At 36.7% G+C, this 24,687-nt stretch overlaps 1 protein-coding gene across 3 annotated transcripts in view; it reads right to left on the bottom strand.

Annotated features, from left to right (window-relative positions):
- The window catches only part of LOC108266954 (diacylglycerol kinase beta), a 106,731-nt gene extending 82,211 nt beyond the window's left edge, over window positions 1-24,520 (bottom strand). The window contains exon 1 of one of the 3 annotated variants that reach the window (XM_053681023.1): window positions 24,018-24,520. The gene's annotated coding sequence lies outside the window, so the exon portion shown is untranslated. Of the gene's footprint in view, window positions 1-9,183; window positions 9,546-24,017 lie in introns of those variants that run through there. The other 2 variants (XM_047156027.2, XM_053681025.1) reach the window with 2 other exon arrangements.
- Window positions 24,521-24,687: the final 167 nt, after the last annotated feature.

Genomic DNA, 24,687 nt, shown 5'->3' with positions numbered 1-24,687 from the left:
ATGTAATCAGATTAGAATTTTAAAGTAGTAATTAGTAATCTGTAGTGGAGTACTTTTTTTGAGCAACTTACCCAACACTGGCTATAACACTGGCTATACACACAGAGAGACAAATTGGAGCATGACCATGTTTAAAACATAAGAAGGGAGACTTTAAAAAAGGCTCTTAGACAGAATCAGCGTCAACTGCGCTGTCGTCCTCCATACCTCACCTCTATTCAAGAGATAATGAGCCTGAGTCATTCAAGTATTCAGGCTACACAAAAAGTAAAAGAGGAATGAACATTTCTCTGTTGGACAGTCTCGCTTTCACATTTCATCTGTCATCTATCCTAGAACTGACTACCTTTCTCTGAATTTGGCCTTGCTTCTAAAAGGCCACTTAAGGAACAATAACAGCCAAAGTTTTCTTTTTCTCCTTTCGTGTGGACAAAGAAGAAGACTTTTCAATGACAGTCAAGTTCAGGGTTATATCTTCTTTTGCTTAATTAAACAGTAGGTGACCTATAATAAAGGTCTCTTTGTACTTTCTTTGTCTCACAGCAGAAACTTGATGTACTTTCCCAGATTTGCTATTCCACTGACATTCCATTATATTATCCCCAATATAGCAGCCTGTTTAAATCTCTCCCTCACATCTATTTTACATCATACTCTCTCTTTCTCTCTCTCTCTCTCTCTCTCTCACTCTCATCCCCTCTCTTCTTCTTCCTCTCACTCTCAGTCTATCTGCCTCCCTCTGCATTTCATTTTCCCCCTTGTACAAGCGGACTGGTTTTTAATTACACTTCTGTTGGAGTAGAATTGATGTGACTGTGCCGCTTGCTCACCTCTTTACAACAGCCACACCCAATGTCTGTCTACACAACACGACTAATAAAACCTTTTCTCTCATCCACTGATTATATTAGACGGTTTATGGAACGCAATAGAGATGTACCCATTAAAATCTTAATGATGACAGTTATATTACCCCACACACAATACCTAAAACACAGTTGTCTTTCTGTTTAGCGAATAAAGCACTGCTTTGCTATCCCAGTCTCAAATTATTTAGTCCTAAAGCAAAACAACACAAAACTTCTAAACATTCTCCAATCAGTCTCCATTATCAGGAGTTTTCCATTGTAATTCAAAGAACAGTTTCAAATTAGTCCAATATTCTTTTTAGCTCAACACATTCATAACCAGAACAGATTAAAGACCAGCAAGGTCATGTAATTTCAAAACAACATAAAAGTCCACAGTTAAATATTGTACATACACAGTTTCTAAATGCAGTTAGAATTGCAATATTATGCTGTAGTGCTGTTTGACATAATCCAGAGCCACCATTTGATCTCAATTCTTGCTTGACACATTAATTACACCACTTTTCCCATGCAGCTCTATCTAAAATTTACCTTTCATATATGTATTTACATTTTTCATGGAAAATGACCTGTCTCAAACTAAATTATGTCAATTTTGATGTCATACAACAAGTTCTGCTAACCTAATGGAATTTGTTTCTTTGAGAAAGCATTTTGAACTATATCCCTGAATCTCTTACCACTTCTAACCACTTTGCTGAAGAAGCTGTATTGCCAAATTAGGACACTGAACACACATGGGATAAAAAAAGCTTCAGAGGTATAGCACTGTCCACTACATTGATATCATCCTCACTGTACAACAGGGACAAACACAGACATTACATAGAAACATGAAAAAAGTGACAGATCATAAGATACTCACAGAAGTATTTAACAAGATAAATTGGCTAAGAGGTTGGAAATTTGGCACTTGCAAATAACAGCACTCATAAACACACACACAACGCTACTGTAATAAACGCCCTCGGGCATGGTGAAGCTGCAGAGGCTGTAGTCACACAAACAAGCACACGAGGTACCATTCTCCAAGTCCTCCAGTATCACTCAAGTCTCATTAGACTGTGGCTTAACTTGTCATGATGATTTCTAACTGTAGTAGTACTGCACTGGACTGTAATGTAATGTTAGCACGGCTAAATACTGTATGTGTCATTATCACACTGTACAGAAGTTGCTGGGTAAGAAGTGATAAAGCCACCTTTTACAGTAGAAAACATTAGTTACAAGTGTTCCGCATGAAATAGTGAACAACATGATGGGGGTTATAGTATGAAAGATAGTAGGCATATTGTATTCAAGTCTACTAGTTTACTGAAAGGAAAATTAAAGTAGAAGGGCCGGAATAAGTGAACATAACTGATAAGATTCCTAGCTCAAAAAATACTGCCACAATGAATGTATTTTACACCACAGCGCTGTTGAATTCTCAAATCTTTATCATAAAGTGTTGATTAATGTTCTATAACATTAATTTGGCTGTAAGACACCACATGATTATATTAATTCACTCAAACTAATTTGGTACTGTTATAAATGAATTTAAAAAAACAACAACATGTAAATGTTAGAGACAAAGCTCTTCCTTTAAGCTTGCACACACAGGAAAGTCTTCAGGACAGAGGACTTTGTGGTTTCTCCGTAACATGACAAGCTGCATTTTTTTTTAGAGAGGGAAAAGAGAGGCTGGCGAGGGAACGACTATATATAGTTACTATAATGTAAGAGATAACAGAAACTAATTTGTTTCCTGGATGTTCCACAACATTAAACATTACTGTGTTATAGGATGAATAAAACACTTCTGGGCATAGCATTTTATTAAAAGAATCAACTTTGGGATGAAAACTCTGCATCGCGTAGGACTACAACACACCACCTTATTGTTGATTATTTTCTAATTAAAAAATGCACAATTAGGCTTTATTCCTAATTATAATTTAGATGATTTATATGTATAAACTAAGGCCTTACTAATATTATAGACTGAAAGCTTAATAAATATGATAAATTGTTGTTTTTTAAACCAAACACACCAATGGAAAGCAGTCAAATCTCTCATTTAAAAAAGTAAGAGGAAAAAATCCATGAGTGTCCATGAATGAATTTTCTGAAGGACTGCATAAATATTAAATTAATATGCTACAGCAATCTGGATGAGAAATAGGAATAGAAAGCAGAGAATTCTGCAGGCCAAATCAGCTTAAATATTCCAGCACAAAGAATGATGCATTAGCAACATTAGCAACCTACTCAATTTCTTTACATCTTCATCACATAACTGGCATTCTGATTGATGGAAAAAGATTCAAATGCTGATTTTCTTTACGATGTTCATCAGCATTTATGAAAACAGCAACATTACTACGGTAGTGTTAAGTAACATTAAGGCACTGTTCGAAGAGAGGCCACTTGCTAGGCCTCTTGGCTAATTTGTGTGCTTGAGTTGGCAGCTTTGGATAGGCAAAATACAATAATGCAGAGCTATGCCATCACTCCATTCAGCTAATATCACTCATTTTGCATCTTTACCCATTTTCACACGATTTGAAGCATCTGTGAGTCATACTTATCCAAAACAACCACAGTTTTATTATCATAGTTTTTTATTCATATGATAGCATTTTGTTGTTTTTTATTATTCCCTGTCTTGTCTTTTAAATTAAAAATCATGAATCATTCACGTCCAGATATCAGACCAGCACCAAAAAATTCATTATCCACTTATAGAAACCCTTAACCTTGAAATCCTGCCTTTCACAAAACACTTAAATTAATTTACATGTACAGTGCCCTCCATTAATATTGCCACATTTGGTAAATATTAGAAAAGAAGGTTTAATTAATATTTCATGAGTTAAATGAACATTTGTCTTAAGATTAAAATCATTTATGCTTATAAGAATTCATAAGAAAATGTATACATTTAAGGATATTACAATACTGTCTTAACATCTTCTGGTGTTTGTGAGCTCAAAAATACTGCAACTATTTAGAGAAAGCTTGGATGGATGTCATGGCAACAGAAGGTGTTGGTTTGAAATTGCAATGCAATGACAAACAAAATAAGCCACAATCTAAACAGGACATGCTCTATTTCTCTTAAACTTGCTGCCCTAAGCAAAGTCTGATCTCAGTGTCGCTTAATGGAAATGAAAGTCATTAAGGAGCTGTAAAATGAGATGGTGAATCTCAATATAGAACCTGATATACTCTCTGATACTCATTGCATATAAATATAAATAAATAAACAAATACTACATACATACATATCAGAATAAGTACATACCAACATAGTTTCTCAATTTTAAAACTGAAAACAATCGCCAAACATAATATATACTCAGCAAAAAAAGAGAAATGATTTAAACAATGTTTTTCATGCTTGTTCAATGAACCATAAACAATTATCGCACATGCATCTGTGGAACAGTCCTTAAGACACAAACAGTTTACAGGCGCTAGGCAATTAAAGTCACAGTTACAATAAGTTAGGACACTAAAGAGACCTTTCTAGTGACTCTGAAAAACACCAGAAGAAAGATGTCTAGGGTTCCTGCTCACCTGCGTGAACATGCCATACACCTGCTGCAGGGAGGCATGAGGACTGCAGATGTGGCCAGAGCAATAAACTGCAATGTCTGTGATGTACGACGCCTAATGCCGAGTTTACATTTCACAATTTTAGGCCCGATTTTCACTCACCGACAGTTTTGTGGAGGTCACCGTCAAAAGCCTGAAATTATATGCAATTCAGAGCTCACTCCCGTGAGCCATGAACGCAATGTATGAATTATCAAAGACACAATCTGAGAGAAGCACTGACGCGTCGCCGATGTCAGCAAGATACGTAGCATGTTAAATATCTGGACGTAAATATCTAAATGTCTGTGATTCCAAATCGCGTAATGTGAAATGTGTTTTGACTGAATATAACTGCAGCATTGACCTACAGCCAATGAGAGAGCAAGAAATGGGGCATGGCCCAAGTAGTTTCAGTGGGAGGAGTCCTGATGTACCTCCAAGTCTCTCCCCAGAACAGACAATCCTTGCTGCCCGCGTCTCCCCAACTATTCCCTCCTACATAGACTTTTCTTCTTCTTTTTTGTCTTTTCGCTGCAAATCAATGCACAAACAAGCTTCTTGTGGTCTGCCATTTTCAAAACCCTGCCCAGAGAAGCATGAGAACGCCTACTCATGTGTGATCTTGTATAACTCTCGTATCACTTCTCGCATGTACTCTGTTGTGAAATGTAATTTGGAGCCCAGGCAGAGTTGTCGGGGATTTGTCAATAGTGAAATGTTCTGTAATGTGTTCACCCCTGTCGCCGATTGCTCGTGTAATTTGAAAACCTTACGACTTCCATGACAAGACAGACAGTTGTGTAGTATGAACAGTACCACATACCGACATCTTTGAAAGTCATGTAGAGTGTAGAAGCCATAAGACAGTGCACAGGGAGACAGGAAGGACAGCTGCAAGGAAGGACTGTCCTTGCAGTGCAAAATTACATGTAACCATGTGTCCCCCAGACATGATCAAGAACTTACAAATGCCTTGGTGGAAGAGTGGAGTAACATCTCACAGCAAGAACTGACAAATCTGGTGCAGTCCATGAGGATGAGATGCACTGTAGTACTTAAAGCAGCTGGAGGTCACACCAGATTGTTACTATTGTTACTGACTGTTACTTTTAATATCGACCCCCCTTTGTTCATGGACTCATTATTCCATTTCTGTTCCTCAAATGTCTGTGAAACTTGTTCAGTTTATGTCTCAGTTGTTGACTGTTTTTATGTTAATAATAACTATTACACATGTTAACAAATATTTACACTTGTTAAGAAATTTGCCGGAAATAAAAGCATTTGAATGTGTCTTTTTTTGCTGAGTATAAATTCAGTATTGTGCAAAAGTTTTAGGCACCCTATTTTTTTCAGTAGATTTCAGTACAAAAACATTTTAGATTCCCAAACATTAGCTTTCTAGCACATTTGTAGGTCAGTAAAGAAAGCAGCATATTACATAAGAGACGACTTTTCAGACAAAAAAACACAATGAAGGCTTTTGGGGTTTGCTGCAAATATAAGAAGCAAGTGTGACAATCTCCAGAAGAACCATGGCTGGTTCTGCTAATTTCTAATAAAACTGCACAGATTGTATCTGAGACTACTATTTTTTATTTTTTTGTAAGGCCAAATATTGACTTTGTTTCATTTACTACTGTGTACTGCTCTTTACAGATGTTAATACGGTTGTCATTAAAGGCACCTTTAAACATTAAAGGCATCTTTGCTCTACAGCATTTCTTTGCATGTGCCTAAAACATTTGCACAGACACTAGCTTCTGGCAGCATTCATGAGGGATCTTAGCCCATTCCTCTTGAGCAATTTAATTAAATTCAATTATTTGTATAGCGCTTTTTACAATGGACATTGTCTCAAAGCAGCTTTACAGAAAAATATAAACACAGGATACAGATTTTAAATTTGTGAATTTATCCCTAATAAAAAAGCCGTTGGTGACGGTGGCGAGGAAAAACTCCCTAAGATGATATGAGGAAGAAACCTTGAAAGGAACCCGACTCAGAAGGGAACCCATCCTCATCTGGGTAACAACGGATAGTGTGAAAGTAAATGAAAGTTCATTATAATCTTTATATGAAGTCAGTTTTGTTGAACCGATCCACTTTTCACTAAAGGACACATGAGTGCAAAATTGTATGTGGTAATTGCAGTCCTAAGGCCATAGCAGCAACCATAGTTCCAGGACCACAGCGCAACTGTTCATATGAAATTGATGTCCAAAACCATTTCCATGGTACTTCAAGTGGCACCATCCTCAGCAATCTCAGCAATCTAAAGGCTGCAATGGCCTCCAATTCAGTAATATTCTTGGGTTTGCATGTTGCAACCGCCTTCTTCAAATCCCATCAGAAATTTTCTGTGGGGTTCAACTCAGGTGACGTGTGATGTAGAATCTTCCGGGAGTTCTTCTGCAACCAAGCCTTGGCGGAATTTGAGGTATGCTTGTTGGAAGGTCCAATGACAGCCAAGCTTCAGCTTCCTCACAGACAGCATGATGTTTTCTCCTAGGATTTCTTGATACTTCAATGAATCCATCTTGCTTTCCACATGCTGTAGTTTTCCAGTGCCAGAGGATGCAAAGTGGCCCCAGAGCATCACGAGCCACCACCAAGCTTGACTGTGGACAGAGTGTTCTTTCTTCATTCTTCTTCCTCCAGACATACAGCTGATCCATTCTGCCAAAAAGTTTTGTTTCATCACTCCACAGAACAGAATCCCAAACTTATGTAGCTTATTTATATGATTTTGAGCAGACTTTTTTGGTGTACGTTGTGGAGTTCTGGCAGGTTAACTTTCTGCGTTTAGTATACGCCTTACTGTGCTCACTGAAACCTCAGTGCCTGTTGCAACCAAGTCTTGCTGCATGTCTTTTGCAGTAACTCGAGTGTTTTTTTTGTTGTTTTTTTTTTTTTTACAACCTGCCTTCTCAGAAATCTGATTGCAGCCATTAATAGCTTCCTTATTCTGCCCCGTCCAGGTATTTCATGCATTTCTACCCCTAGCCAGTTCAGGTATTTCATGTGTTCCATGAAGCCCTTGATTGGTTGCATCAGGTGTGCTTGAGACAACACCAGTTTTGCATATTTGTTCTGTTGTGAGGGATTTTATTCAGGGGGTTGAATAATTTTTAGACTGGAGAAGTAATAAATTGCATTTTCAGTTGAATTTGGGGAAACCAATTGAAGCATTCGTTGTGTTGGACTATTTCAGTTGCTTTTGTTTGATTTGTTCATTGCAAACATCTGAAAGTCTGTACATTTTGACAATAAACATGATTTGCAATGGGGGTTGAATGTTTATGATTGCAGCTGTACACACACACACAATTACTGACTGGTAAGTGCATTGCTGTTATTATTTATATATTAATATATAAATAATTATTATTTTAGTTATCATATTTAGTGAGATTCAATTCAGATTCTCCTAATATGTATGTGTTTCTTGCAATATGGAGTTCAGTTCAAATAAACAATCTTCTAACATTATGGTAGCATCTATTTGGTCAGGATCATGAGAAACTTAGGACATACTGAAAAAGTCATCTGACACTGACTACTTAATATATGCTTAATGTATGTGATATAGTTTATAGTTGTGTATAGTGTATAGTTTCTTGGGATGTTCCGTTTTTCCCATAAGACTTTATTATTTGACATTATTTGTACACACACATGAAGAGAGCGATTATTGTCCGTGTCTTTACAAGAACCGAAGAACCAGAACCTCATATGTTTGCACAATAAGCTGTAATGAAGCATGGTCATTGAGCTTTCTCTGAGACCATATCTAAGCAAGCAAGCTTGTATGTACTGTGTATATTGTATTAGTTCTATAGTTGTATTTAGAAACAAGACAGACTGGTAGTCAGTGTTGCAGTGCACGAAGTGTAAAACCAAAAGCAAAATGGTTGAGAAGTGTATTCATCACAATATAACCGATATTCCATTCCCATAGACACAACACTTTGCTGGTATTTTTTACATTATGGTATTGATCTTTTTGGTAAGCGGTTGTGCAGCATGTAAAATGTAGACACAGAGGTCTGATATTTTCCCCACACAGAAGACTACATAAACCATAGGAACATAATGAGGTAGTAATCATGTCCCTAACCTGACAATCTACTATATATTATACATATATTGCATGTTTCTCTGTGTGTGTGTGTGTGTGTGTGTATGTGTGTATATATCCATATCTATATATCTATCTATATATATCTATCTATATATATCTATATCTATCTATCTATCTATCTATCTATCTATATATATATATATAAAAATATAAATATACACCCACAAAGAATGTCATGTAATACACGATATTCAGCCAAGCTACATACAGTAAATATGTGTATAATTATGTTGGTAAATAATGCTTAAATCGTACCCTATGAATCTGCATAATGTGTGCATGAGATACATGGCATTTGTATACACTTTTAGAAACCCGAAACATGCAATCAGCCTAATGAGACCCAAAATTAAACACGACAGTCAGTTCCTAAATACCCGTCGTCTGCATGTTATAAGAATTACAGTATAGAGAGTACAAGTGTAATCACGAGAGTCACTGTAAATGGTCACAAGGATGTCAGTTGTCAGGCACCTACGTTCTATGGATCATATATACAGACAGAAATCAATGAGAAACAAAAGTGGCTCACAGAGAACAAAAAAGAGAAGACAGCAAAAAAATAAGGACATCACATCCTACCTCTGGTAATCCAGGTGATGATATCGTGAGCGTTTCAAATGGTCAGAGCACAGACCCTCAGTGGCACACAAGCACGAGCACAAAGCTACAGGCAGCAGTGTACACACAGCACTCGAGTCTTTTTACTCAGTGGCAACATCTCCCCCTTCCAGCATGAATTAATTAAACATCTCTCCTCTCGTGATTATCCGTCTGCTGTTTCTATGCAATGCGCTCCTGTCAGCTGCAGTGTACAGAAATGTCTCTGCACTTTCTTTTCTGACAGCTTGTTTACACAGAGACGACTGCTCTCCCTCTCTCGCTCTTGCTCTCTGACTCGCTCTCTCTCTCTCTCTCTCTCCCGCTCATGCACTCTCGCTTGTTTCCACCCCCCACTCCATCGACAGTGCAACATCAGTGTGTCTGTCTAATAGGGCCAGTGTGACCACTGAAAATCAGCCCAAACATCACAGCTCATGCCTCATTGCCCTACTCTCCTACTCAGTTTGCCACATTTCTCACCACAGCCTCACGATTTTGAGTGCATACATTGATCTGTGTTGCCATGCATTTGTTTCCATGAGAAATAATAATAAAAAAAGAGTTCATGCGTGTGATGTGAGATAAATCCTGAATGACATCCTGAAACCTTAATGTCCAGAGTTCATTTATTGATTTCTATTTACAGACAGCAAATTAATTGGTTGTGTTTTCATATTCATATAATGTATGTATCATTTATTGCTATATTAGCAAAAATTATTCAGATAAAGTACCCATAACATACATATCTCTGGACTAGCAGGGAAATGCTAAGTCATTGTAAGTAGAAATAGTACTACAACTGTCAATGTGTTGTATTTTTCAGAAAATGTTACTTCATAGACTGGCTGATTTTGTTACTCTTTGTGACACAGAAATGATCAAATCAACCCACCTATCTAAACATGCAGAATTCATATTTTCAGTATTTTGTTTACAATTTCTCCAGTTTGCATTATGTCGACGGTTAAAAAAAAAACAATACTCCACTGTTAGCTTCATTAGTGACAATGGGCCATGTGCTCGTTCTCTCCCTGGCAGCCAGCTAGGACACATACAAAAAACATGGTTGAAAATAATTTTCAATGACCAAATTCCATATAAAAGTGCTGATTTGCTGATTTACAAAATGTCTCTTTTACCAATATCAAGCAGAATTTGCCATTATAGCACCTATTGTTGTCACAGTTTCGGTTCACTTCTGCAAACATTGTGAAACTTAGCACCCCTTCACAATGTCAACCCCACCCCTTATTGATATGGATACTGGGAGCAGTGGTCGTCAACATACATAATCAACACCCATAAATGCCCAGTTCTTCCCTCTGGACAAAATGTTTGCATTTAAAAAATGCTGTGCCAAAGCACAATTGAGGTGTTTTTTTTTTTTTTTTGGATGTCTTTCAATGTCATATTTAACATGATATTATAATTATCAGCAGATTACTTTTCAACCATTCTAAACAATGCTGACACCCCAATGGCGGTCACTAATAAAGGCCTGAAATGAACACGTCAGCACCAATTCAGTGACTTGTTATGTAACACACTTTATACCTGCAGGAAGTAAAAAGCAACAAAGCTTCATATAATAAGTTTTGGCTTTGCAAAATCAAAATGTCTCACACAGACCTAAAACAGTGTACTAAATTCGACATTGAGATGATCAGAGTGGAAAATTCATAACATGGGCTATAATAACAACTGATTTCCATAATGGAAAAAAAGAATGTCTGAGTTAAAGATATTTTTAAATGATGCCTCTCAGCAAATAGTATACATGACTCAAAAGGAGGTTGCTGCTTATCAGATAAAGTTCACTGTTATAGGCAATGTTCAGATAAACTTCAAAACTAGCACTGCATTGCGTAATTGGTAGAGCAGACAAATGGACAAAAATAGTTCTCCTCTTCTTCTCCACTTCTATGTTCAAAATGAGACTGTTTTCGTGTAGCCTAACTAAGGTTTGTTTTCTTTTCTTCTTTCATTTACACTTGCTTTATTTGTTTCCCTATTCCATCCTTTCATACCTGGCAAAAGACTTAATTTACAAACCTGCTAATAAATGTTATTAAACAAAAGTTTAATATGGTAGGACATGAGCTGCTAGTGACTTTGCTTGAAACTTACCTCAGTGCTGCAACAGCATTTAGTGTTATAATAACAGATATAAGTTTACCACAGAAAAGCATTGAATTAGTGCCTGTGCCATGTGTTCTTTTTACTGTGTTGTAGTTGTGAAATAAGATAAAACATCACAAGCAAAAGCACCTACAGTTGGTCAAAGGTGAAACAAGGCGCAACGCATTGCATCCTCTTCTAGGCATGTTAACTCAAGAACAAACTGCCAAAGACAGCAAAACAACCATGCACTGCTATGACATGACAAAAAAATTAAACATGATATAAGATAACATTGTCTATCTCTACCTATTTCTCTCCTGTTCTGTCTCTCTCTCCTACTCTTCTTTTTTTTTTTCCTCAGTCTCTCTGGAACTTTCCCCTCTGCTGTGATGAGTGGAGGCTCTGCTTCATACCAACAGGGCATTTGCTTTCACATCCTGTCCTGCTCTAATTTTCATCATAGTCGACTGGAATAAAGAGTCAACATTACGCCAAGCCAACATTATGAATGGTGAATAACTAACCACACTGCTAGTCCAACTCAGTTGTACTGGCTTCTACTATGTGAAGAAAATGTATTCAAATAAATCTGAGTGGGGCCTATTCTTCAAACTTTCTGTATATCCAGATGTGTGTCAAGAAACAATTATGCAATAATTGCAATGTTGATGGTGTTAAATTAACTGCTACATAATTTTTCATTGCCAATTCACACCCATTATTTGGTTCTCCCCTGCCACACAACCAACCAGAGAGGGTGAATAGAGGCTAACACAAGACATTCTAAGATATATGAAACCAGACATTGCATCTTTTTAAACTGCTGCTCATGCTACACTATGTCAAAGGACAGCTGAACTCAGAGTAAGGCACGAACTGCCCTTTCCACATGCATAAGCTCACAGACACCCACAATCAGTTAGCATTGCTCTGATCAACAGGGGAGAGACTAAGGCCATCATTCCCACATAGAGAGCACAACCAAATATGCTCTTTTGGCCTCATGGACATAGATGGCTATGGCATTGTTGAGATTCAAACTTGAAATCTCCCAATGACTGGGTGAAACTTTGCTGTTTTGCTGTAATCATAAACTGTTTGACTTATTTAACGTTGATATAAGGCCATGATAGAGGATTGCGAGTGTAAAAACACATGCCAAAAAAGCTGCAAGACGATTTGATATGGAGAAGTTCAACATTCATAAGAGCAAACTAGCACATCTTGTTGATTTGCATGTTTACCTTAATAAATATGCAGAAACGTGCATAATACACGGTGGTGTATGCAAATAGATTAAAATTTAGCATCCACAGTGTGATTTAGCACAGCCTGAAATTCACTTCACGAATGGTGATTGCATGCACAAATGAATAAAACCAAAGGACAGGCATTAAATTAGCATAAGCCTGTTGTAATCAACTGAGGTCTAAATGAAACCATTATTTAATTAAGGTTTATCAGAATTATGCCTCGGGATTGAAGAAAAGGGGGAGATTTTTCAAAATTATGACTTCATATTAATGTGCATGTTTATCTCTCTGTGTGTGTGTGTGTGTGTGTGTGTGTGTGTATGTGTGTGTGTGTGTGAACTGAGCTAGAGAGATAGACACTGTCACAGAAAAATGAAGACAGAAGATGTATCAACTTCAACTATTTTTAGCCCTCTGGTTGTCACTGCTTCCTAAGGTGAGGAAACACAGGCATATCTATCTATTCACAAAAATCACTTTTCAAATTTGAACCATATAGAACCATCCAATGTAAGAGAGATTCTGGATGACTTGGATAGGATTTATACTGTGTTATATGTGGACATACGATTAGTTCTTACACCAGCTTTAAATATGTGCTAATGGTCACTGAGACACCCAAGGTGAGTGGTTTTGTTCTTGTTCAGTGTAATCCTCTATATTTATGGATACTGCATGCAACAGATGTCAACAACTGCACTGCAAAACATGATGATTCAATAAAAGATAAAATGTCTTGGAGGAAGGAACAAGAAAGGGTGCAAATCCTGGAATTCTTTTATTTCTTTCCTTCTACACAGTAAATGAAACTGTGGATATGAAAAGCAGCATATGCTGGAGAGGCCAGACAGCCATCAATGCAGCTATGCAGATACATTACACTAATCAGATACACATCCACGGTAGTTAGGGTCAATCCAGAGGGAACCAGGGACTGTAAAGTGATTATGATGAGGAAGAGAAAGAGGATGGGTGAGGATACACATAATAAAATGTGCTATATATGATACAGTTTCTCATGTACTGTTACAGAAAATAGCTTAACAAACTTATCAAGAAATCAAGTTAGAATAAACTTGGTTCATATGTATGTATGTATGTCTGTATGTATGTATGTGTGTGTGCGTGTGTGTGTGCGCGTGAATAAATGTAAAAAAAGAAAATTAAATGGAACGACCAGTACACAAGCACACAATATATCATTTCAAACTCAAACACACGACCATGCAACTGTCTGCTTTTTAAAGTAAAGTTCATGTGAATTTTAGTGCTATGTGGGCTGCCAGTTATATTTCAGTGAACAGAATGTAGTTGTGGTGATGCTTTATTGCGTCTTATATTGTACAGCCTAAAATGTCACTCAGCTCTTTTTCTCCCCGACTTTATACTCATGAATGTGCACCCATCCTGTATGTGCTTACACCCACACAAAAACAGGGGTGATAATCTCACTGCAACCGCTTTGAAACACCTATGTTTTGTCTTCCTACTAAAAAAAAAAAAACTGTTCATATACTACATGCAATACATACATTGTGGCTATATATATATATATATATATATATATATATATATATATATATATATATATATATATATATATATATATATATATATATATATATATTTCAATTTACAACAAACACACTTATGGTACTATGTACTGGTTTAGAAACTTTTGATATTCAGAAATGTATGCAGGCGCACACACAAACACACACACACACACACACACACACACACACACATATATATATATATATATATATATATATATATATATATATATATATATATATATATATATATAAATAAATGTTTATTAAGATCAGCAATCTATGACTGTCTTAAGCAACCACGTCATTGGTTGAAGTCCCTGTTTGAGGCAAAAGAAAACTTCCTTTACTTGTAAGAAAAATAACAAAAGGTTCAAATATCTGCTTCATCTTTTTCTTTTTTCTTTTTGTCACCACAGTTGTGCACACGTTTGCGGATACACAGAGCTCTCATTTCCTCTGCAGGCCGCCTACTCTCAATCCAGCATTTCCTCTTATGTCATCATTAGCACTTTAGTGTCTGTGTGCATAAAAAAAAAAACTTTCACCCTTCATTGACTGTCACTAAGTTGTTGCTACAGATACACACTACATTTATCTAATCACCGTCACTGGGGTCCAAACCTTATGATTTTTCTCTATATAGCAATATAATCATAAACATCTAATATAACAATCTGCCTACATATGAAATAAATGGCAGCTGAATGCTTTCCATCAGCAATGTGTGTAACACTGTGCGTTTGTAATACTGTGTCCTATTTTCCTGAAAATGACAGAATTATAGTCATTCACATTTCCATTGCAATACCACAGAAATCACCTTTCAAACCTCTAGGGAGCACTGGCCACTAGGTATTGATTATTATGGAGGATGGGCAACATAAAGAATGGCCAATCTTGAATGGTCAGTTTTGATTTCAGCAAAATAATTATTTTTCTTTTTTCTTTTGTTAAATAGTAGAGAAAAAAATGATAACTAAAATGGTGATAAAAAAAATAGGACTTTATTTTAATATTACTTCACAAGTACTCTTAGTGAAATACTTCATTAGAATTTGGTGAAATTTAATTAAATATTTTACTTGACAGAGAATAAATATTATGAAATTGATTTCTGTTGTTTTAAAATAGTGATGGTAGGGACACAATAAAATAACTAGAAATGGATTTTTAAACACAACTGCTTAATTCAATTTAAAATTCAGTTTAATTGGTAAAAAATAATTTTACAGTGTGGTACCACTGGTGCTTGTTTTACCTGGTAAGCATTTTGGTATACATGTTGTTCAGTTGGTCATTGTTCGTCCTACAGTTATAACAAAACTCAGAAATATACTATAATATATAATATAATATACTCAGAAACTCATTTCATCATATAATTTATCTTCATAAAATGCAATTAACATATCATCATATTGTACATCTCGCCCTTCAGGCTTCTAAGATTCAAAGATTAAATATTTACCTACAATAGGACAAATCTAATATCAGATGTGAACATTTTTCTCCCACTCAATCATCATGTTGTTCAAGCCTGTGTAATCCTATATCGTTGCTCCGTTTGGGCATTACTTGCCTGAGAACTAGCACTACAATAAATATCTGAGTGAAAAATTGCCTCACATCAGTGTTATTTGTGTTTGAAGACTGAACTGGATGAAGCATGTCATACTAGTCAAACTATTACTTTCTTATCAGCAGTTGCTAGCATATTCATTTTAGTATTCTTGCAAGGTCTCTGTTGCAAGGTCTCTCAGGTTTCTGATTTTATTTTGAGAGGACAGAAGAAGTTGCAGCCTGGCTGGTAAAATGAATCAGCATCTAGGGAATGGCCACAGAGTAAAAACTCTTGTGATAGTCCTTTAGCTAAACCCTGTGGAGAATAATAAGAGAACAGTGGGGGAACCCATGAGTATAGAATAACTGCAGCCAATGAGTCAGTCTTTAGAGCAGACTTTAAAGACAGTTTTTCTTTTTTTTATGTGTCTGAGGAGTGTATAGGGCCATAATCAGTGACAACTAATCATTACACCCACCACGGACAGATATTTATCAGCTAGAAAATAATTAGCTGGTAAATAAGAGAATCAGATGCAAGAATAGAACTAGCTTTGAAATTACAAGTTCCCCTGTGAGAGAGGTTCCCCTGAGTGTGTTAATGCCACCTGTGTTAGGATATCGTGGTCAACTGACATTAATCATCACAAGCCTATTCAGTGAAGTCTAGTTATTGTTGTTTGTGTATTTAAACACTTTAATTTTGTTGAAGAAGCTGCTACAATATATGCCGTGAAAATAGGTCAAATATTTCACTTGAATTGCATCTTCCTAGCCAAAAATAGATTACCCTTATTTATTAAATTGAGCTTTATCAGTGAACAAGGGGGCAACACAATTCTGCATTAGAATGAGTCAGGATAACTTATTTTTAAAAAAAAGTGATTTTGAGTGATTTTCTGGCAAATTCTGTATGAATTAATTATCAAAATTATTTGTCAATTAATCAAATCTACTGTTATAAAAAGACTATTATAAAATGGTCATTAATAGGTATTCATATTTATCTTATATTAGTTATACAGTATACTGTATATTAGCCTTCCCTTTCAATTTTTTTTTTAAGCTTTTTATAAAATAACATACAATATGTGCATTAGCATACAAATGTTAGTGTTTCGTTTCCTTAACAGATTAAGATACTGTATTTTCCAGCTGCACTGATGTAAATACACACCTGACCTTTCTTCCAGCAGCTATGATACAGGCTAAGATCCTTCCAGGACCTCCAGGATTATGAATGAAAAATTATCATTTGGATAGAATAATGGAACGTAATCAGTCAATGAAATTTGCTGGTAATTAATATGAAAAATGTGATATCAACTTTGATGATCATTTTTGTCCCTCTCTATGGAGCCCAAATGCCATTTCTTATTAGACTACATGGTTTCTAATGCCTTTGTAATCATGTCTATATCATGTCCGCCTGTTGGGAATTACCTTATATTTCTGAACCAACAATGCTCCAAATATTTCTCAGACTCACATATTAACATGATTAACGCATACAGCAGAATATAATGAAAGATGAATTCCCCAATAAGATTGATTAAGCTCATTCTGATTAAGCGTGGTGTTCATTCTTACTCTAAAAAATAAACAGAGGGGAATACAGTAAGGGGATGCATGCAACACACCTTCGCTCAACCCCAACAACCTGGTCTGGATGACATCAGCAGCTTGCTGTCACCATGGCAATGGAAATCTCTCAGGAAATTGTGAGCATGGCGATTGGAGGCTGGGATCCAAGCAAACATCTTGATGGCCACCAATACTTTGGGCTTTTCAGTTGAAAATACACTTCTATTAGTGTACAAATATATACCTAGGATTTAACCTATCACCATTACAGCACAGCAACATGCAGTGTATTAAACTCAAAAACATGCACTTACACTTAAGTTGAGAATTGAAGAATTTGCTGTCGATATACATATACACTGCCTGGCCAAAAAAAGGTCGCTGTTTGGATTTAAATAAGCAAATACTTAAGAGCCCACAATTTGAACATTATTGCAGTGATTAATATGTTTCAGCTAGCAACAATTCTTTTAACCCTAACTGATGCAGTGTGTAGTTTCTCATTTCTTAAACAACCGTGTCAGAAGACGTTTCCCATGGTCGTAGAAAAGATATTATTGTGTTTCAGAAGGGCCAAATTATCAACATGCATCAAGCAAAGAAAACAACTAAGGAGATTGCTGAAATCCCTGAAATTGGGTTAAGAACTGTCCAATGCATAATTAAAACCTAGAAGGAGAGTGGTGAAATGTCAACTTTGAGGAAGAAATGTGGAAAAATGAATGTTCAAAATCTTGAATGATCGTGATCGGAGATCTTTAAAACGCTTGGTGAAGTCATACCGTAAAAAATCGGCAGTAGAACTTATGGCTATATTTAATAGTGAAAGTAAGAGCATTTCCACATGCACAATGTGATGGGACTAAACAGCTGTGCGGCCTAATCAGTGTGAGGCTCATCAGATAAAAACGACTTTAATTTGCTAGGGAGCATAAAGATTGGACTGTGGAGCAAAGCAAAAAGATCACGTGGTCTGATGAGTCCAGATTTACCCTATTCCAAAGCAATGGGTGCACCAGGGTAAGAACGAAAGCACATGAAACAATGCACTCATCATGCATAGTGCCTACTGTAGAAACCTCTGGAGGAAGTGTTTTGATCTGGGGTTTCTTCAATTGGTCAGGTCTAGACCATTATGCAGCAATAAACTGAAGTCAGCTGAGTTCCTGAATGTACGGAATGACCAAGTTATACCACCACTGGATTTTTTTGTTCCCTGATGGCACAGGCATATTGCAGGATGAAAATGCCAAGATTCATCATGCTCAAATAGTGAAAGAGTGGTTCAGAGAGCATGAGGAATCATTTTCACACATGAATTGGCCACCACAGAGGCCTGACCTTAACCCCACTGAAAGTCTTTAGGACGTGCTGTTGAACACTTCACGGAGTGGTTCTACTCTTCTGTCCTCAATACGAGATCTCTGCCAAAAATTAATGCATATATATATATATATATATATATATATATATATATATATTATATATATATATATATACATATATATATATGACCATTCCCAAAATACATAATTTAAAGAATCTAGCGAACATTTAGTAGTCCATCTGTAGTTACAAATTTGGGTAGCAGTGAATTAACAGTCTTGGGAGAAAGTGGTTTCCAAAAGGGACGTGATTACAGTGTAACAATGCAGTAAAAATCCAGTCAGACAAATTCTGCTTATGGTGTATAAGCTGTGAGCAAGTGTCGAATACATTTGCTGTAAATTATTCAAGAACTCTCTCTGCCTGCATAATCAACATTACTTTATCTGTTTTCCTCAGAGGAATGGCTGGTACATTTGGGAAGGGAAACCTTGGAGTGCTGGCATCCTCTCCTCCCTTTGGATATCTGTTTCTCAGCAGTTTTTAATTAAAATGCTCAATTTGTGCCACCTATCCGGGCTGGCAGTGAGTACAGGACAATATATTACTGCTCTCCTGCCCAGAGAGCTGGTGAGAGCCAGACATTTCACTGCAGTGCATTATGGTCGACAAACCACATTTAAAAATGAATGTATTGGATTTAGTTTAACATTGTATATGAAGGAGTTTAAGCTAAATTTCCAATGATCTGGCTTAATGCAGGTATGAATCATTTGAGCAAACATCCTGGTTAAGCTTTACAACATTTATATATAATTAGGTTTATACATTTGGCTGACACTGGTATCCAGAACAATTTACATGTGAGGCAGAATTCAAACCAAATATCACTGTTATAGAAGCTGTATAAATATAAATAAATGACCTCTTAGTAAATGACCTCTTAGTAATAATAATAGTGTGATGCATGTAACCTTGAGCAATAACCTGTTGATTGAGGTAAAAGCACAGTAAAAGTCACAGACATATATACCAACACACTCAAAGGGTTTTGAGGGAGTACCTGTCAATGTTTTTTTGCCTGGAAGTTCTATTTTATACTTTTATTTAGGACATTTCGTTTTGTTTTTTTTTAATTTTAGGATTATTACGAGGTGAACATATGACATTCTTTTTTGAGGTTTTGCATGAAGTAAATGAAATTGGACCAGATGTAGAAACGTGGTAGTACCTTTGAATTTTGACCCCACTAAATGTTTGTTGTACCACTAGCTAAACTTCAAAATTCAGCATATATGTAACGGCTGATAAGGTGAATCATAAAATGCCAGTAAGAGACTCCAACTGCCACTTGTACATCAAATACAATTATAATTTGCACATTACAAGTCATAAATATTCCTACTCCCAGAGTTATTATTGTTTGTACATGCCTGCAATGTTTTCTAATGAACTTAGAGTGGTCTGTTTCCCAAAATATAGGTAAAGAAGCAACTTAAACCACCAGGATCTTGACCAGCATCAAGCAGATACTGAGGGTGACATGCATGCGCCACATGCCACCACACAAGCACCAGACTGCATCCAGTATGCTCCCATGTTAATCAGCATGGCCTCTCTTGGAGTCTCATATCTGACCACTCACTCTAATCTGCATGAGAATCTGCACGACTGTTACTGGGTCCCATAGGATCATAGTCCCAATGCACTCCTCTAGTGTGTGGACTATCTTGGTCAAGAACAGACCTAAAAGAGCCAGGTAATGAATACTATACAAGGTCTTTATTGTATTTTCCAATCCCCAGTATAAACTAGCTGACTTTTTTCCACTTAGCAATACATAACAAACGTTTAATTTGTCAATATAGCACCCTGAACTGGAACAGAAATTGGATAGTGTATTCAGAAAGCTAAACCTAAACGGTGGTATTTTCAGTAATGTTACATTTCAGTAATGTTTTCCTATTCTAGTTTTAACACCTATCGTTGCTGTTTTATGGGTCACCGTAAATTATTCACCATCAAAGAACAATTAATGTTATATATATATATATATATATATATATATATATATATATATATATATATATATATATGGCGTGGAAAATTTAGAGAGAAAGCAAACGCACATAGTGTTTGATAATAATCTTACTCCATCTGTTATGACAACCTTAGGAGAAACACTGTAAGAGGAACTGTGTCTGCATGCACGGTGCTTAGTATCAAAAGACACTTCACTGTCAAACACAGTTTGGCAGATAGGAATGCCTTTTGTTACATCCATACAGAACTCCAGTTTTATACAACTGCTCAGCCACAACATTTTCCAAACCTGTAGGTACAGTTCTGTGTATATCTATCATTACTGTCAGTTACAACTATTTATATGCTTTAATAATCCTGCCAAAAATTCCTGCACAGAGAAAGAAAACCTGAGAATATATATCTTTCCCATCCTTTAAGTTGTTTTTGGCACTAAAGCCTCCTCTTGGATGTATTAAGAAGGATCATTTTTTCTTTCTTTCAGAGGATCGTTTTTGCTGTCTTCCAGAGCAGTGGGATACTCCATGCCTCAGTCATTAGAATGCAGACCGCAGCTCACTGCTGTGCGCAGAGGAATGATGAAATAAGTGCTATAAATAGCAACCTCCCAGGATCCCCTTTACACACATTGTAAACATTTCAGAGCAAAGTAGACATGCTGCTTCTTCTCAGAATTTCTCAGTATGCCCCCTTTTATCCATTTACCCTTCTCACCTATACAGAGCTGCAAGATGGAAAATAATCACTAAATCAATACAGCATGCAGTAAATAAAAATTTTTTTTTTTTTTAAAACCCCCGTATTACAATATTATTAGGTTAGGGTTGCCATGCTTAGGGACTGTCGTTGAGAGACAAGGAACTAGCCAAGGCATCCCAGAATAATTAAAAATTCAATCAATCAGTACGTTTACATGGACAACAATAATCCAACATTAACCCGATTAAGACAATACTCTGATTAAGAAACTACCATTCAAACAGCAATTATTGATTACCTTAATCCGGCTAAAGTCATACTCAAAGTAAACACAAATCGAATTAAGACATGTGGAGTATTCCTATTTTAGTCGCATTATCAACGTGCATTACAGACATGTACACACCTTAATCACACTATCAATGCCGTGTGGGAGTTTTCACCGCATTTTGCGACACGTGGCATGTGCTCAACCGTTTGACGGCAAACAAGAGAGCACGGCTGCGTCTGAAACCACTTCTTACCTGCTATATAGTAGGTGAAATACATGTATTTTGGCTACTACATAGTAGGTAAGTATGCGGTTTCAGACGCAGCCCACTGCTTCGTCTGTCGTCTATTTACACGTATAGCATGACAAGTAATTAACTAGAAGCTTTTGCAAAATTAAAAATGAAAACAGCCAAAACTGTATACGGTACCATAACGAAGACGAATTGTATGTTGATACGTGAAATTCTAGAGGGAACGTCGGACGGTGTGGCATGGTGACGTAATGATGTGTGCCATTAATCGATCTATGGTCTATAACATGTAAAACGGGAACATGAAAAGGATATTCTAAAAGCAACTCATGTAAAACCCTTAATCAGAATATTGTCATTCAGAATAAGGTCAATAATTACATTACTGCTGTCCACGTAAACGTAGTCATTGAAAAATTCTATAGTAACATTTATTAATATCTGTGTCTACAAGCATGAATGTGTTAGCCAAAGGTAGCTCTGTTACCAATGTGTTGATAATAAAAAGAGTGCCATTATGATTAACAACTACAAAAAAAATCCCCCAGATTACAGTTTTACCGAGTAAGTAACCCAATACTGGTTGTGTGATTATCAGCTCATTTCCTCTTGATAAAGCCTGTTTACCATCACCACAAGTGGATGCTGCAGTGTAGCGCTTGTTTACTACTTAGCAAAGGATTTACTGTTTATGGATCATATTTACAGCTGACAGCATGTTTGGCCAAGTGAGAGAGAAAATACATTTTGAAATGACCAACCATCTTTGTTTTTTGGGGAACAATAACGGCTACTTCCACATTAATCAGTATAAATTTGAAAACGCATCTTGCACCTTCCATCCACACTGAGACGGTTTAGATGATGTCCATTTACAAAAACAAATCAGTGCTTTTCCTCGACATTGCCACAGCAATTCAAAGAGACAGATTTATAAATCTGTTATAAAGATACAAATGCAGATACTAATAAGAGGTGCACTACTGTTTGTATTTGTTTGATTGTTTTTTAAATAAAGCTTGCCAAAAAGGTTCGTGTGTATATGGTATCTGATTGAAACTAGAGGTGTGCATTGGACTGAGATTCCGGGGGATGCAAAAAATGTAGGAGGTTTTTTACTTTCAAGCAAGAGCTGTCAGCGAGCTGTCTGATATTAAGCTTGTGGCATAGAGAAGGAACTTAAACTTGAACAATGCATTTGCAGCAATAGATTCTTTCATTAATAAATAATGTATAAATAAAAATAATAACCGTGGGAGCAGAATTTGAGGGGGGGGAGGGGGCACCTTAAATTTAGGCCACGCCCACTTCAGATTTAACTCCTAATACAGATACCAATATTTGTGTAAGGTTAGTGCCATAGAGGGGCCGAACTACAGTACCCATCAGCCACTGCAGGCCACATAACCCTATCACATGTCCCAATCACAGTCACCTGTGCCTGTCTAACCCTCATTATCACCTCTATTTATATTCTAGTGTTTGAGCCCCTCATTGTCAAGCTTCTGTTGTTGCTTAATTTTTGTCTCCACATTGCTTTGCCTACCATAATCGTTTTTGTTTTGTGTCTAATCACTTTGTTAGCCGTTTATTTTTGCACTATTCACAATAAAAGTTTGCATTTGCATCCTTCTGCACTTGCATTTCATGACTATTTGGAGCATTAACCAAATACACATAGCCTATAGATGTTTATAGTGATGTTGTGTTTAAACCCTTAGAAGCAGGGTATAAAAGATGCACCAAAAGTAAATTGGGCTTTTCCATGCTCAGTAGAGAAACTGAACCAGTTGAAAAACACTGTTTAGTATGGTTCCACTTTAAACTGGTAATTTTGCCTGGGACAGAACACAAGGGTTAAAGCTTCAAGTGACAAAAGCCAGTAATTATACCATTCACTGAACTTCTTCTTTCAGTATAACAACATAAACGTAGACTTAACACAATTTTCAAACAACAGGTAGGCCAACAGTGCACAAAAACACATATATAATAACAGTGACATTCTGGAAGGACTGTTTCTTAATGTTTCATGTTTTACCAGCGTCTACATTTAACAGCTTGTTAGCAGGTCGGTATACTGTAGGATCTGAACCCACAGTGATCATTTCTCAGTGTGAGTACAGAACTAAACCACCTACCTCCAGTCTGTCCGTGTGTATTCTCCTCCTGATTCCGAACACGAGAGAGAGGGAGAGGGAGGAAGCTGATCATCCACGCAGATTTTGAAAAGGTGGCTTTTTTTTGTGCAGCTGTCGCGTGAGAGAAGCCAATAAAAAGTGCGGGGTAAATACGTGTCCTAGTAAACAGAGGAACTCTTCATTAGCGCGTGCACCATGTGAAGCAGCTGAGCATTCAAATTTCATTTCAGATCATCTACTTCCAATTAGTTCCTTAATGGTTCACATCGGAACTTATCGTGCTTTTGCTGTGTTTACTGTACGCTGTTAAGCGTGTCTGTCGTAGGAGAGGATACAGGATGATGTCACTGCGTGCCGTTTAGTTTATTTTTACACCACTTAAAACCTTTTTACAGGGGTTGGTATCACAGGGTATGCACAGGGTCGATTTTGTGTCAGAAGTAGCCTTTTTCGGTGTAAGAGGGTGCATGTGCATCAAAGATGGGTTGCGACGAAGAGATTGGTTGCCATGGCAATGCTTTTTTCCCATGCTGACGTCACGCGGGTACTCTTGGTGAATCCCTTTCCTCTGAGGTGATAACGTGATTGAACGCTCACGTCACCGGGTGCTCTGGTTTAAGTAAAATAGAGCAGTAGTCTTGTCTGACATGAGCACGATCAATTATGAATC

Source organism: Ictalurus punctatus, chromosome 6, assembly GCF_001660625.3.
Source record: "Ictalurus punctatus breed USDA103 chromosome 6, Coco_2.0, whole genome shotgun sequence".
Lineage (NCBI taxonomy): Eukaryota > Metazoa > Chordata > Actinopteri > Siluriformes > Ictaluridae > Ictalurus > Ictalurus punctatus.
The sequence above is the reverse complement of the archived record's forward strand: the minus strand, read 5'-3'. Positions and strand labels throughout refer to the sequence as shown.